This window comes from Opisthocomus hoazin, chromosome 5 (genome assembly GCF_030867145.1).
Source record: "Opisthocomus hoazin isolate bOpiHoa1 chromosome 5, bOpiHoa1.hap1, whole genome shotgun sequence".
Lineage (NCBI taxonomy): Eukaryota > Metazoa > Chordata > Aves > Opisthocomiformes > Opisthocomidae > Opisthocomus > Opisthocomus hoazin.
The window spans coordinates 33,978,925-33,992,886 of NC_134418.1; the positions used below are offsets into that span (position 1 = coordinate 33,978,925).

The window sequence follows — 13,962 nt, forward strand, 5'->3', positions numbered from 1 at the left end:
ACTGCACAAACAAATGTACAGGCCCTGAAGAAATTTATGAAAGAAAAAAAAATCAACCTCATTGAACGAGAACTCTTTCCTAGCAAAGGATTCGTCTGGGGACATCAACTGTGCACTTTATACAAGAATTATACAGACAATGACAAAAACATGAATTCTTCAAGGCTAAAAATGCAAAGGCTAAAGAAAAAAAACTATCGTGAGGAGCAATGCAAACAAGTAAGTTCTGGAGGAATTTGTTTTTATAAGCCAGCATAAGCATTCACAGGTCTATCTGAACAGAAATATAAGAAAATTGGTGAACAGTATATACACAGTAAGCACTGTGAAGAAGAGATACATAATTTTTATTATATATTCTGTAAAAATAACCTACACATGCAGAACATGCCACCTAGCTTCTTACACAACACACATAATGGTAACTTTAGTTTCCTGTACGTCTGTGGATCCACTGGTCAGAAGGGGCTCAGGAAGCTTACGATGTTTGAGAAGTCCTGAGCCTGCTATGCATGTGTTCTTCTGTTCATGGTCCAAATAACAGCATTAGATGTGGCTGGAAATTACCAACAGTCATTAAGTCCTCAAATTCTGTGTGAGACTTCTCAAATGAGCTGCATCACAGCAGAACTGGTAGCTCTGACTCAAAACTCGGCTAGAGTTATCAACTGCAGCAGCAGATCTCTGTGCCTCCTGCTTTCCTAGCTCTGCTACCATAGAGCTACATATACACTGGTAAATCAGACATGCCCAGATCGCTCGTTTTAAAACTGAGGCCAGCTGTCAAAGAAGAGTCTGCAGCCATAGTACTTAATCTTTCTGTACTAGGTGGCTTTTGCTAAATGGCCTACTGGGAACAGGCCCTTGACCACACTAAATGCTTGAACCACACTTGGGAACTGTTTGGGAGAGCGTTAATTGGCAGAAGCTAGGACTGCGCAATGTGCTAAGTATTCAACAGCACAGAAGATTGAGTGCCAGTGTCCAGGAATGTTCCCTGGCTGCATCAGCCTAGATGTAGCCTTATTGTGTAAGTCACACCGCAATAAACAAACCTCTCTGCCAAAAAAACAATTTCTTTGCCACAAAGGAAGATATCTTGTTAAGGTCAGAGATTCTCTATTAACTTCAACAGGTTTTAGCACCTGTATTTATTTTGTGAGACATTCATATGGCACTTGAAATGTATCCTATAACTAGAGGAAACACTAGCTTTGGGTAACTAATGACGAAGAACTTCAGAGATCAAGATTTGTATTGAGTTTTGTAGACAAAGAGATGGCTCCGAAGTGAGAGAATAAATGTTTCTTTAGTTAAAGGTCTGGAAAGATCAACAAATACGTATTCCTAAATTTTCAGTGGTGCTTCTTAAAGCTTCTTTTAGCTGTAAGGAATACAACAAAAAGGATAGATTAAATGGAAAAACACGTGAGCGGCAGCTTTACACAAACAAAACCAGAGGTATATAAATATTATAGAAAATGTGCTTATAACCTCAAGTACACTTTATCACAAGTCACTCATATTTGCTTCCAAAAGAGAAAGGGACTGAAGGGTATGATGAAAAGGCAGAAGCGTGGTGAGAGTAAATATATAGTTTAAAATGCCTAGAAGGCTTTGTTCCCAAAGGTTTTTAGGCCTCATTTTTATTTACACTAAGGTACCCACTGCAGCAGTATAAAATTCATGTAAATTTTTTCGCTAAAAATGCGGTGAATTGAGGAAACAGATCTGCTATTTCCCAGTCTACACGAAATACTCTGTGATTACCGTATGTAAAAAAGAAATGAGATACACTCTTTTGAGTAACTCCATGAATATAAGGGGTTTTAAAACCATATGCACCTTAAACCTCTTTTGACATGAAAAGCCAGGGTTCATGGCCTGTACTGTCTGCACTGTTGAGAATAAATTGGTATCAGCAATCATAGTCATTAGAAGGGGTTCATATTTTAACCCTATACAGTTACAGCCTGAAACTATGCTTATTGGTGTCACTTATGACATTCTTATTCCACATACTTTGGTCAGACTCCTCAAAATTATATATTCATATTTCACTTTACTTAGCTAAGCTGATAGGCCAAATTACCCTAATATGTAAGTCCTCCACCGACAGCACTGAATACAATTTCAGTGCTACTACATACACTAGATGATTTGAAATTCATTCTTGAATCCAGCAGGCCACAGTCTCTCTGATGTAGATTTCTGACAATGTGCTAATTTACTTATGTCTGGTATAAGGTATGTTTGCATGAATAGGGTAATAAAAAAACCCATATGGTCTCTCTACTAGTTTCAACAAAGGAACTGCAGCTGGTTTGTTTTCTGGTTGTAGTGTAACAGAGCTCACTTCAGTACCAGGAAATGAACAATTCGTGTTGTTACTTTATTACCTTCCAGAAACATTTTGTTTATACCTGATCTTGTGCTTTGGATGTGTATCTTTTTTAATTGCTTACTCAATTCTCGGACTTCTTAAATAAGTCAGCATGTCTTGGCTGCTTTCCTTTCTGCATAATCCATACAACTGATAATTGTGGAAATAAATTACTACTCTATTGTCTCAATGCATCTCTGTGTTTTAATTCATTTAATACACATTGTCTCAATCAGAAGCAGGAAAAACACATAGGACATGGAATTCCGGTCCCAGTGAAATCAAACAAAGGCTTTGGCACTGACCTCTGTACAGATAGAATTTCACCACTCATGGCATTTATTGCATCTCAAATGTGTATCTGTAACTGAAACTTATGCCACTACCAAAGCTACTATGTGTACAGTATCAGAAAGGTTGTTTCAGATTATAGAGCTGGGCCTATGTATGTAGTTCGTTTTGCATTGTACATATGATGAAGTGCAAACAACCCTAATGCCTCAGAAATTCTCTGGGAAACTGCATGGAACTGTAGGGAAAAAATGAGTGCGTTCCTACTAAGATCTTTTCAAAATTATTTTCAGACCAGTCATGAACAACGTGCACTCTGCTTCAGTTCTTAGATGGTCTTACCAACCAGCACAAAATACTCTGGGCTGTACCTAAGACAACAGGATAAAATGTACTTCTTGAAATACAGTAAGACTGTGGTGCATAAAATCCCATGTACGTTAGATTTTAATTTCTCAGTGTGGGGTCCACAAATTACTAGCAGTGTAGACAGAAATACCAGAAGATCCCCACAGAGCTGACAAGTCATGTAGTGCTGGCTCCTTCATTATTTCCAGAGGCTACATACTGTTCGAAAACAAATAGTGCTCTAAATTATTTATAAGTAATGCGTTTGCCACAGAGATGTTACGTAATTTGGTGTGAGAATATAGATGATAAAACAGAGTTCTAAAATGCAGTCAGAATACTGATACAGTTTAAGAAACAAAAGTTACATATAAAATACTCTTATTAAAAGGAAATTCAAAAGCAACTGAAAGGGTAAAATCCATTCTATGAAATAATTCATTATTTTAAACAGCCTGCAGGCTAAGTGTTCAGAGTAAGCAAAAACCATCACAGAGCTCTAATCCTTCCCTCCAAAAAAGTTAACATGGTTTAAGAGTAGAATCGAGGAGACTAAAAAACAATAAGAGAAAGAAAAGTTCTCTGCAAGGAAACAGTAATTAGACCATCTAAACACAAATAAAGGAAGTTATGACAGAGATGTCCACAAATGGCATGGAGAAAAGAAGGGGGGAACAATAACACAGGAACAAACTGACTCTTAATAAAATGATAAGGAACCAACTTAAAAGTTAACAGAATAAATATTTTTTTCAAGAAATGCCTAGTTGTGGAACCTGGTGCTATAGGATGTTGTGGGTCAAAAACTATTAATAACTTCTAAACAGGATTAAACAAATTCATAGTGGTAACTATGCCTATTATGGATAATGGCTACTATGTGATCTGAATCTGGGACTTCTCACTGGAAAATAGAAAGTTGTGTGAGAAAGATCACCCCACATTTAGCTGATTTCTTTCTATAAATATCTTCTATTGGGCCCTGTCAAAGATTGATAATAGGTTAGAAGGACCTGGCACTCCTATGAAATAGTTATTGGCTGTCTTCTGAAAATCATGTTAAAGTACCATGACAATTCTAGCAAGTGCCGTTAGTACAGATGTTTATTAATTTACATCAAAACACCCATTATGGGAGCAGTTAGAGGAAAGTCCACATGTGAATGACAACATTTAAAATGTAAGTTTGAACCTGAGAGAGCCAGGGTTAACTTAAAACCTCCCACACTGAGTATGGGCGCTGCAGGGAACATAAAAGCCTGACCTCAGCTACGCCTTTGGCAAGGCTCCTGATCCTATGCAGTGAGACCTCACCCTTCCGTGTCCACACTCACCACGTTCCACATGTTAAGTACGCATCAGCTCACAGGATATCAAAGGAATTTTTCAGTAAGTTATGATTATTATAGAAAGTTTAAGGAAAATGGATAAAAGAGACACTAAAGTTTCACTCAACCGATTAAAACACAAGAAGAGTCTTTGGGAAAAACAGTCTGAAAAATCCAAGCTTTGTACCTGGGTCCATCACAGACTGGTTCTGGACATAACATATAAATTTGTTCCTCAGTTCTCCTATTAATAAAACAGAAATACTAATTCAGGCTGTATAAGTTTTTGAGTTTTTTGTTTGTTTTTTATTTAAAACAAGAAATTTCATGGTAAAAAAAAGTAAAAAACATGTTTACATGAGTACATCATGAGTACATATATAACATTCCAGGCTATGGTTCATAATGAATACATAAACCATTACTAGTAGAATAACATTCTGCTTTAATTTTACTTGAAATAACAGATTTCCTTCTACAGTGGGCAGATTTTAACTGGCAAAAGTACCAACAAATCAGTATCTGAAGTTTTTAAATAGAAAGATGTAAGTTTAATCTTTAAAAAGTCCAGTAAGTTCTTTCTTAGTTATTTTTGGCCAAAACTATGAACTAAATTCAAGATGAATTCACAAATATCTTGTTTTCAGACAGAAATTGCACTTTCATCAAAAACACCTGGCCCACCATTTGCAATACTTCCCTACTTCACAGAGGCATTGTGAGACACTTAAATAACACTTGCAAGAGGCAGAGGATTTATAAATCACTGTAAGAGTAAAAATAAGCCTGAATATTGTGAGCCAACTATTCTTTCAAAAGCAAATGGAGATTAAAATATTCGATGGAGTTTGTACAAAGAACAGCTTGAACTTTGCCAGTTCAGAGCTGGTTGTACTCATTAATGCAGGAATGCCCTCAGGCTGCTTTGTGCGGAAGGTATAATGTAGAACTGGATTTCTCTGGAGTTTTGAAGGGCATCTGGAGAGTCATCTTAAAAAAAAAAAAAAGCTTCAAACCTTCTTCTCCTAACACGACACAACCCTTCTGCAAGAAAATACATCCAGTTCCTCTGATGTAGGAGCAGGAAAAGAATGGAGAAGGATTTAAAAGGCCAGTGTAGGGAATGAGGAGATCTTAGGTGGTATACAGAGCAGCAGGCTAAGAATTGCCAGGGTGAGAAGGCGAGCAGCCATGCAGCAGTCTAAAGAGTATCACTCTACTTCCTTTTGCTTTGTAAAGTCTCTCTGCAGAGCCAAGTTACTTATATGAGGCAAAATATTAACTTTAAACAGTAGTTAAGGTAGTCATTAGACTCAAGATTACTGAAAGATGACTATGCAAGATAGCTACAAATTATTATAAACAAACATTTGAGGCATGACAGGCTCTTCCTAGGCTGGCCTACTGTACGTCAAGAAGCCAAGAAAGGCTTAATTCTGGCAGCCGAATTCTAGCAATATGTCATTCCTCAAGTTCTTAATGAGAACATTTTGACTATTTGCTGGCAAGCTAAAAAAAAAGAACATGCTGTTCAAATAGGAAGGGGAAAAGCAAGCTGACCAGTTGCAGCAAGCGTTACTGAACTAAAATGGAATGTACTTATTCTCTAGCTGGGTTTTCCAGTGATACAAATACCTTTTGTTAATGTATCATGCCTGAAAAGAAAGTGATACTACACACAGTTCAAAATTAAAACAAAAATGTCTCCATATATTTAATGATACTACTTTATCATTCATTCAGATATAGCTTATAAAATAGGCACAGAGAAGAGAAAAATGTGGAAATCAGAAGCATCAGTGGGAAGGAAGCGGTAAAGCAGACCTGCAACTCTACAGTTTCACGAGATGAAGACAGGAAGCACTCGCCCCAGTTGGGTTGTCTTTCTCTTCTAAGAGGCAAGAGAAACCACCAACAGGCATGGTCTGTTCAGCACAGCCCCCTTAGCTGTCATTTGCAGCACAGTGGAGAAACCTAACAATCTCTCTACCACCTGTATCAGTCTGATTTAACCTACAGTTGCTCTGAGCTAGCATATATGAGACAGTTCAGACCTGAGTATGCTCTAACTTAATGAAGCACAGGACAAAACAAGTTCCATTCCGTAATGTGTCCCTTGCACATTATAGATCATTGTGTCACACAATGATCGCATGTTCTCTTAGCAATGTTTAGGGGCTTTGACTGTTAAAAAACTTCCTCTAATTTCCAATCTAAATTTATTCATACACAGCTTCGAGTAATTTCTTAATAAAACTTTTTTTTTTTAATTAAAGCAAGCTTCCTTTCCTGTCACATTTGCTTCAACTAGTACATTCAAAGACTGTAAGCTCTTTTATGCTTCACTTGTCTAAACTAAACAATCCAGGTTCTTATAGCCTCTTGTCCACTCCTCTCTTTTAGTAGTATTTTTTATTTTTTGCAACTCTTTTGAGTCCAATTTCTTGCATGTGGATTGCCAGATCTATTCTGAGTTTTTGAGATAAAGTTTCACCAGCCACACATACCACATGTGGCATTAGTACTTCCTTATCTGTACAAGAAATAAAAGGTTGAATTTACTTAGGACTGAATTTACATTTTCCACAGTAACATCAAATCAGTGGCTCACAGCCACCCTTTCTTTGGCTTATACATCCGGCTCTTTCAAATCCTCTCATCTCCCATCCAACAGGCTCTGAGCTTGTATCAGAGAGCGTTTCCTATTCACTTCTGAGCATGTGACCTTGACTTTATATTTTTCTATTTTATTCCCTTTTATTTCTCTATTCCTCAAGGTCATCCAATTATTCTAGTAGAACACCATCCTACAGGGACTATTTCCCAAATTCATGATGTCAACAAATTTCATTAGCAAGTTCTAGTTTTTGTGCCAAGATCACTAACGAAAATATTAAACAATACCAGCTTCAATACAAATTTTTGGACAGAGGTCTAACAACTTCTCCCTGCCATTCAGCATAACATATTGCCACCTTTTCCGCTGAGCTATTTCTTTGCCCGTCTCATTTACTAATCCCCCCCCTTCTTGTCTGGCATGATCTGTCTACGGAAAAAAAGACGTTTTATTCTATTTACTTCCACGTCTTTTTTTTTTCCTCCTGTAGAATTTGCTTTTTTTGTTTTTTTTAAATCTGAGGAGAAACTAAAAGGTGCCTGTCCTCTATAAAAAGCCAATCTGCCATAGTATCCATGTCCTGTCCATGTTACAGAAAACTAGTCAGTTAAGATGTTCACTTCACCTTTGAGCCTCATCAAGAAAATCTTCCCTCTCGACTCCAGGAGCAAGCGGTTCCTACTCTTCCTTTGCTTGTCCAGAAAAGTAGTGACATGTTTTTACAACAGAATCAATAACCAGAGACTAAAATATAAGTTTTTACTAAATGTTAGTATTGATCTGGCTTTAAATTTATCTGACAACTTAAAAAACTCCCTTCCCATAGATTCCTCTACAATTTAAGTAGAACATAGTACAGAGGCATTTGAACTAGCTAGCTCTGGAAATAGAAAAAAGTCTGGACGTCTCAGCATGGTAATACCTACAAAGTCATCATGTTCTTTGATTACTGGCATTTAAATTTTGTATAGACTAAAGTCACATATTAAATTTACATCTGCAAAGTAACTTATTAGTTTGCAATTGAAAACCACCTTCTGTGTGTAGAAATGGAGCTAAACATTTTTACATGGCACTATATATTCTGGGAGCTCTGAAAATTTCAGAAAGGATAAAAAAAGGAAAAGGAAAAAAAGGAAAAGGAAAAAAAGGAAAAGGAAAAAAAGGAAAGGGAAAGGACGATCTAAATCCTGAAATATAATGAGCACTAACACTGAACAAATCAACTGTTTTGTTGTGCTTTTTTTTTCCCTAAGTCAGCCTATTTTGTAACACAATCCTGTTACATTTTGCTTCAGTATAGGCTAAGGTGTGGACTCAGCTCATACATTTTAAATCAAATCATGTTCAGTTTCTCACACAGGATAAAATCAGTTTTTTAAATACTTGCTAACATTTTTGCATTCTATTATCTGAAGTATTTAATGTTTTTTTCAACTTTTAATGAGACAGAGTATATATCATGTAACGTTAACGACTGTAATGCTCCTAATTTTATATTCATTGAATACTGCTCTTTTGTCTTTTACTTCAGCTTGGGGTTTCACCCAAAAAGCTCAATTTAGCCACAGAAATTGCCTATGTGAATCCAAGGAATGAGATTTTAACAGAACCCCTCTCTCTTTCTTCCCTTTTTCTGCTGCAGACATCCATTCTTCTTGGCTTATATCCTAAGAGACAGCAATGAACCAGACCTACAAATTTGAAAGGATTGTGCAAGACTGATGCAACACAAAGAAAGATCATTAAAACTACATTTTCAAGAGCACTCAGATGAGGACACAGTTTGTAAAAAGTGCCTGATGTATACAGCATGCATAGAACTTTCTCATACTTCTATTGTTCCAAGAACGAACTTTAAAAACAGAACAGCCTAAAATAGGAGAGAATTTCAGTTGCATTGTTTTCCACAGAAGTAGATTATTGGACTAAAAACCAGATTATCCAAGAGGAAAAAAAAAGTCATTCTCAAGATTTACGCAACCCCTACCCTTTCCCTCGTTCCTAAAGAACGAACACAATTGTGCACAGACAGATCTTGTTCCAAGCCCGTTATCATCACAAAATCTGGAGAATGAAAACTGACATTTCTTTTTCTCAGGGTGAAATCCTAGATGACTTCAATGAAATTGCTTTTGCCATCCCACTGAACATTTTAGCACTTGAAAAATTATGGGGAAAAAAATTATGGTCAGTATAATGTACAATGAAAAAGAGCAAAATACATTGTGTTTATTCCTGCACCTAAAGGAGGAAGACATAAAAAATAGTGGTTACGCTCCACCAAAGTGTGTCTACAGCTAACTAAGAGGAGGAGGAGGAAGAAGAAACTTGAACATTAATGATGGGAAGTTCAGAATCTCAGCCCATGAGACAGCATACAGCAGGCTCCTCCCTGTAAGAGTGTAATGCTCTTTGAACTCTCTTGTGGTCTCCTGTTGTCTGTATTACTTTATTTTTAACCTAGCTAAAATAAACCAACACTTCTTAACACTCTCATTGCTTCTGAAGCTTAACTTAGCTTTTAAGATGAAAAAAATCAGTGATGCTTTTTCAGACAGGATCAATTTTCTCCTCCTTTCAACGAAATCTTCTTATATCCTTTTTCCTTCTTCTCTTCTTATTGTTGATACTAACTCTTGTTTCATTACTTCATTCTTATTTTTCACCTTTATTTTTGTCATTGCTATTCCATATCCTCCCCCAAAACTGTATTTCTCCTCATTTTATTCTCAACTCTCTGTATTTTTTCTTGCTTAGCCTTTCTTAGAGGCCCCGTATGCATGGAGCAGGCCTGGAGCATGTCCATAAGCAGCAGCACAGCCAGAAAGGCTATGAAGAGCAAAATAGCTTTTAAACATAGTGCTCCAGATAGGATGAAAAAAGGAGTGGGGAAACTAGCTGACTGAACATGTCTGCCTGAACGAGTCTTTAAAGAAATGCTCCACTAGCCTATTTTGAAGAAGGACATGGATATGCATACAAATTTTAGACTCCATACAGGATGTGGGAATGCGAGCAAACAGATGACTAAGCTTCATGTGACTGCTTGCTCCAGGCTGCATAAGGAAAACTTTGCTAGAGTATGTTTAAAAGGAAAGGTTGTGGGTATAGGTACTCATGGTAGGGAAAACTTGAGGACTGGAATATAGTCAGGTAAAGTTACCCACGAAATAATGTGTCTTCACTTAGCTTCCTGAAAGTTGAAGATGTATTTTTTAATTGTTCCGTTCCTGTTTTGGATCTTTTTGTGATAATACAGCTGAGCATAGAACCTAGAGAACTTGGACTAAAATATTGTTAGGTCTTCCTTTCAGGCCCCCTAGCAAATGCATACAATTATTATTTTATGTTGCAAATAATAAAAATACTATTTATTTTTTCTCTGTTTTTTTTTTTACTCCTCTATGGCTCTCCTTCCTACCAATCTGTTTTCCTTATTATGGGTAACTCTTGGAGTATTATGAAGGGCACTGAGCTAACCTCTCAGTGAAAAACCACTGCTCCTGAAGACAACTATAGGAGTGTCTTGGAATTTGAAAGATTTTTTTCTCCTCTCTGGGCAGAAAAGTTTAAGCATATAATCTGACGATACCCCAAAGGCTTAGAGAACATGAAAAATCACATATACTTAAGTAGTTTAGCAATACAGTATCTTAAGTAACCCTTATCTTAGTCAATTAAACTTTATCCTGCTACTGTTTATGCAGAATAGGGCCCAGTTTCCCTGATATCTTTCAAACTGCAGGTTCTTCTAGAAGAATGATTTTCTTAATTCTTTTTCTTCTGAGCAGAGTAGCAGAGCCTCAGACACTCTCTTAAGAGCTCAACAATTACTTCACAAAAACATGATGGCACGTGCCAGCCACTGAAATTAAACATACTTTTCAATTATAATGGGAATGTCCCACAAGTGTCTTAAAGGCAATGCTAAATGGTGGTTGATCACATAACATTCTTTATGATGGGCCGTTAAAACAGACTGGACCATAACAGGCAGTATAATGTCTAGTGCTGAATTGCATTCAGTGAAAATACTACCAAAAAAAGATTTAACTAATAAACCACATCTTAAATTCTGCATTAGCTTGTGGAATTTTCTGCCTCAGACCCTACACATCATTTGCTAAATTCTTTTTGCAAAATCACCCAGTAAGTACAGACACGTCCTGTTATATATGAAGTTGATTTCACGTGATTACCAGCTCATAAGGTGGGAGCTCAATGCAGAAGAACAAGAGTAACAATGACAAAATTGATTAGCTACTCGACAAAACATTACTTAACTAATTTTTTAAAAAACACAGACTTTAGTCTTCTACCCCTCCAATCTGAGATTTGAAGCAGATATAATTTCTTCATGAAACATTTGAACATGAAGAGGACAGTAACTGTTTGAAAAGGTTGTTGCAAACGTGTTCCAAGTGTCAAGTAGAAACATGAAAGAAGAGAACACGTGTCCCAGTATAGCTACAGGTATGAAAATGATCATAGAAACAGTATGTACACAAATCACATGACACAATAAAATTATTTCAGAGGAAGGAATCAGAATTTATTTACAGATCAGCCAGTGGCAACAACAGTATAAATGATGCTGGAACAGAAAAGTTCTAACACAAAAATAAACCCTTTTGTGTGCAGCTGCGAAACACAGATTTTCAGCTCATTCATCAGTGAAAACTATGTGTGATGCCTGCAGCTTTGATAAAAAGTATTTAATGCAATTACTTTGAAACCTTTTGATGGTTTAACATCTATCTATGTTAAGATTTTTCTTTCGGTCTATAACTTTCCATAAATGTGTTTTAACCTAGATTGGACATGTGCAAAACCCCAACCCCCTGGATATGCTGAGGGATTTGAATATGGTCTGCCTCCACTCTCTTCCAGCTCTGTGTTTCGTGTCACACTCCAGCCCTCCCTCCATCAACTGCTCTGCCACATTGTTCTTTCTTCCTTTGGAAAATCTTAATATTGGCCTGTTAGCCTGGAGCCAAGCTGAATTGTTAGATTACCAAGTAGAACTGTAAAAGCCTGTTTTACTGTACTCTGGATCCCTCTCCTCCAAGTTTAACACTTTTTTCAACTCTCTAGTCAACTCTCCAGTTTAACACTCTCTGTTACTAATACTACTAACATCAGTATTAAAACCACGTAAACATTCTTCTGCATCCCTGCATCATGCATAGCACATATCCTGTGCTGACAATAACTGCAACAGGAAATCATTTGCCCTTGTAGCATTGTTTTGTACTTGCACCATTTATTCTAATTTTAAAATTCTTCTTTTAGCTCATTTAGGGCTTCCTGTGCTGCACCTGTGTCATTCTCTGTCTGAGCTATGTGGAAGACTCTATTAAGATTCACCGGTAGAGAATCTTTAAATATACCATAATTAAAGCTCACAGACTACACTTTGAGAAAAAAGGAACAGAAGAAACAAATATAAATACGAAGGAACTTCTAAAAGATTAGCAGTGAAAAACAAATCTGTGCTGAAAAAGGGCAGAGGCAAAGAAGAACACAGAGTCGGCGGAGAAGCAAAAATATCAAAATGAGGTCATAATCAGAATGAGGTCATAATCCTACTTTGCGATTCACAGATGCCTTTGCTTGACTGGCTTTGCAAAGAAGTAATGCAGGGATCAAGGACTCAACTGATACTAACCAAAACAATAAGCAGAATGTTTTTAATAAATATACAGTAACAAGATGCATTAACACAAAACTGGATTTTTAATGGTTATGTTGACATACCGACTTTTAACGTGTTTTTATCTTAAAATCTCTAGTGAGAACTAGAAATTCAAATACCTATCAATGAACAGCTAAGAGACAACTACACAAAAAGAATAAGCGTGCTCACTGTGCCAATATACTGCATGAATCTTCGGACAATGAGAGAAGCAGATATTCAATTCCCTACAAAAAATCACAAAACCTAGGAAACTTATCAGAAAACAAGAGGCAAACAACTGTGTCATCTGTCAGAAACTTAGAAAGTGTATACATGTCAGTTACTCACCATAACATCCGAAAGGCTCAAGAAAAAACACTTTATACAAATCCTGTATTAAGTTACTCCAACTTGTGAATGTTAAGATGACTATCTAAATCACTGAAAAGTGTGGTGAGAGATATATACACACACACATACCAAAAGCCTACAAAATTTAATGAAAATATCCCCAAAGAATTTTTGGGGTTTTTTTAAGTAAAAAAGTTGGCCACCTGATGAAAAATGTTGGAGAGTGAAACTGAGAAAATTGCCTTTGTCAGTGGGCTTCTGACACCAGCAATATCATGGAAGAAAGACTACCAAAAGTAATGTGATCAAAATGTACTAAAACTGATTTTAATGAAAATAGATACAAGAACAACAAAAGTGTAATATTTAAGTAAGGCAGCGAACTAATCTCATGCAGTGCCTTGCGTTCCACACAGTAAGCTCTGGAGTGAAATGTTATTGCAATTTGGATGACCCAAAGGAGATGCGGGAAGGGAACTTCACAGGGAAATTATTTAACTTACTATTGCAGAAGATACTATTGGAAAAGTGAACATACCCTTATACACATAAGCACTATTCCAATCCTGAAAGACTATGAAAAAGGCAACTTGAAGAGAGAGAATACAGAAAGTTGTCTTCAGAAACATGTGCTATGGACTGATGTTGGGTGTGGTAACACTTAAAACATCATTAATAATCTAGAAATGAAATCTACATGTTTATCCAGGAAGATGGTAATAATAGTGAAATATAGAAGGTACTCGAGCAACTAGGAGTATTCATCACATGTAATTCCTTTTGTAAACAACAAAAGGAAACACCACTCCCTCCCCAAAACAACAGACCAGATAAAAATCCTTGGGGACACGACTTTGGGGCAGTGAAACACGTACCACCTCAGGCAAGTGATACATAATATAGGATGTTTCTGGGCAACGCGGGAACTCAAACGCAACCCTACTCTGAGGCGTTATGTGCACTT

General features: G+C 36.7%; 1 protein-coding gene across 1 annotated transcript in view; it reads right to left on the reverse strand.

The window, feature by feature from the left end:
• The window catches only part of SEC24D (SEC24 homolog D, COPII component), a 232,051-nt gene that overhangs the window by 217,822 nt on the left and 267 nt on the right, over positions 1-13,962 (reverse strand). The window lies entirely within an intron of this gene.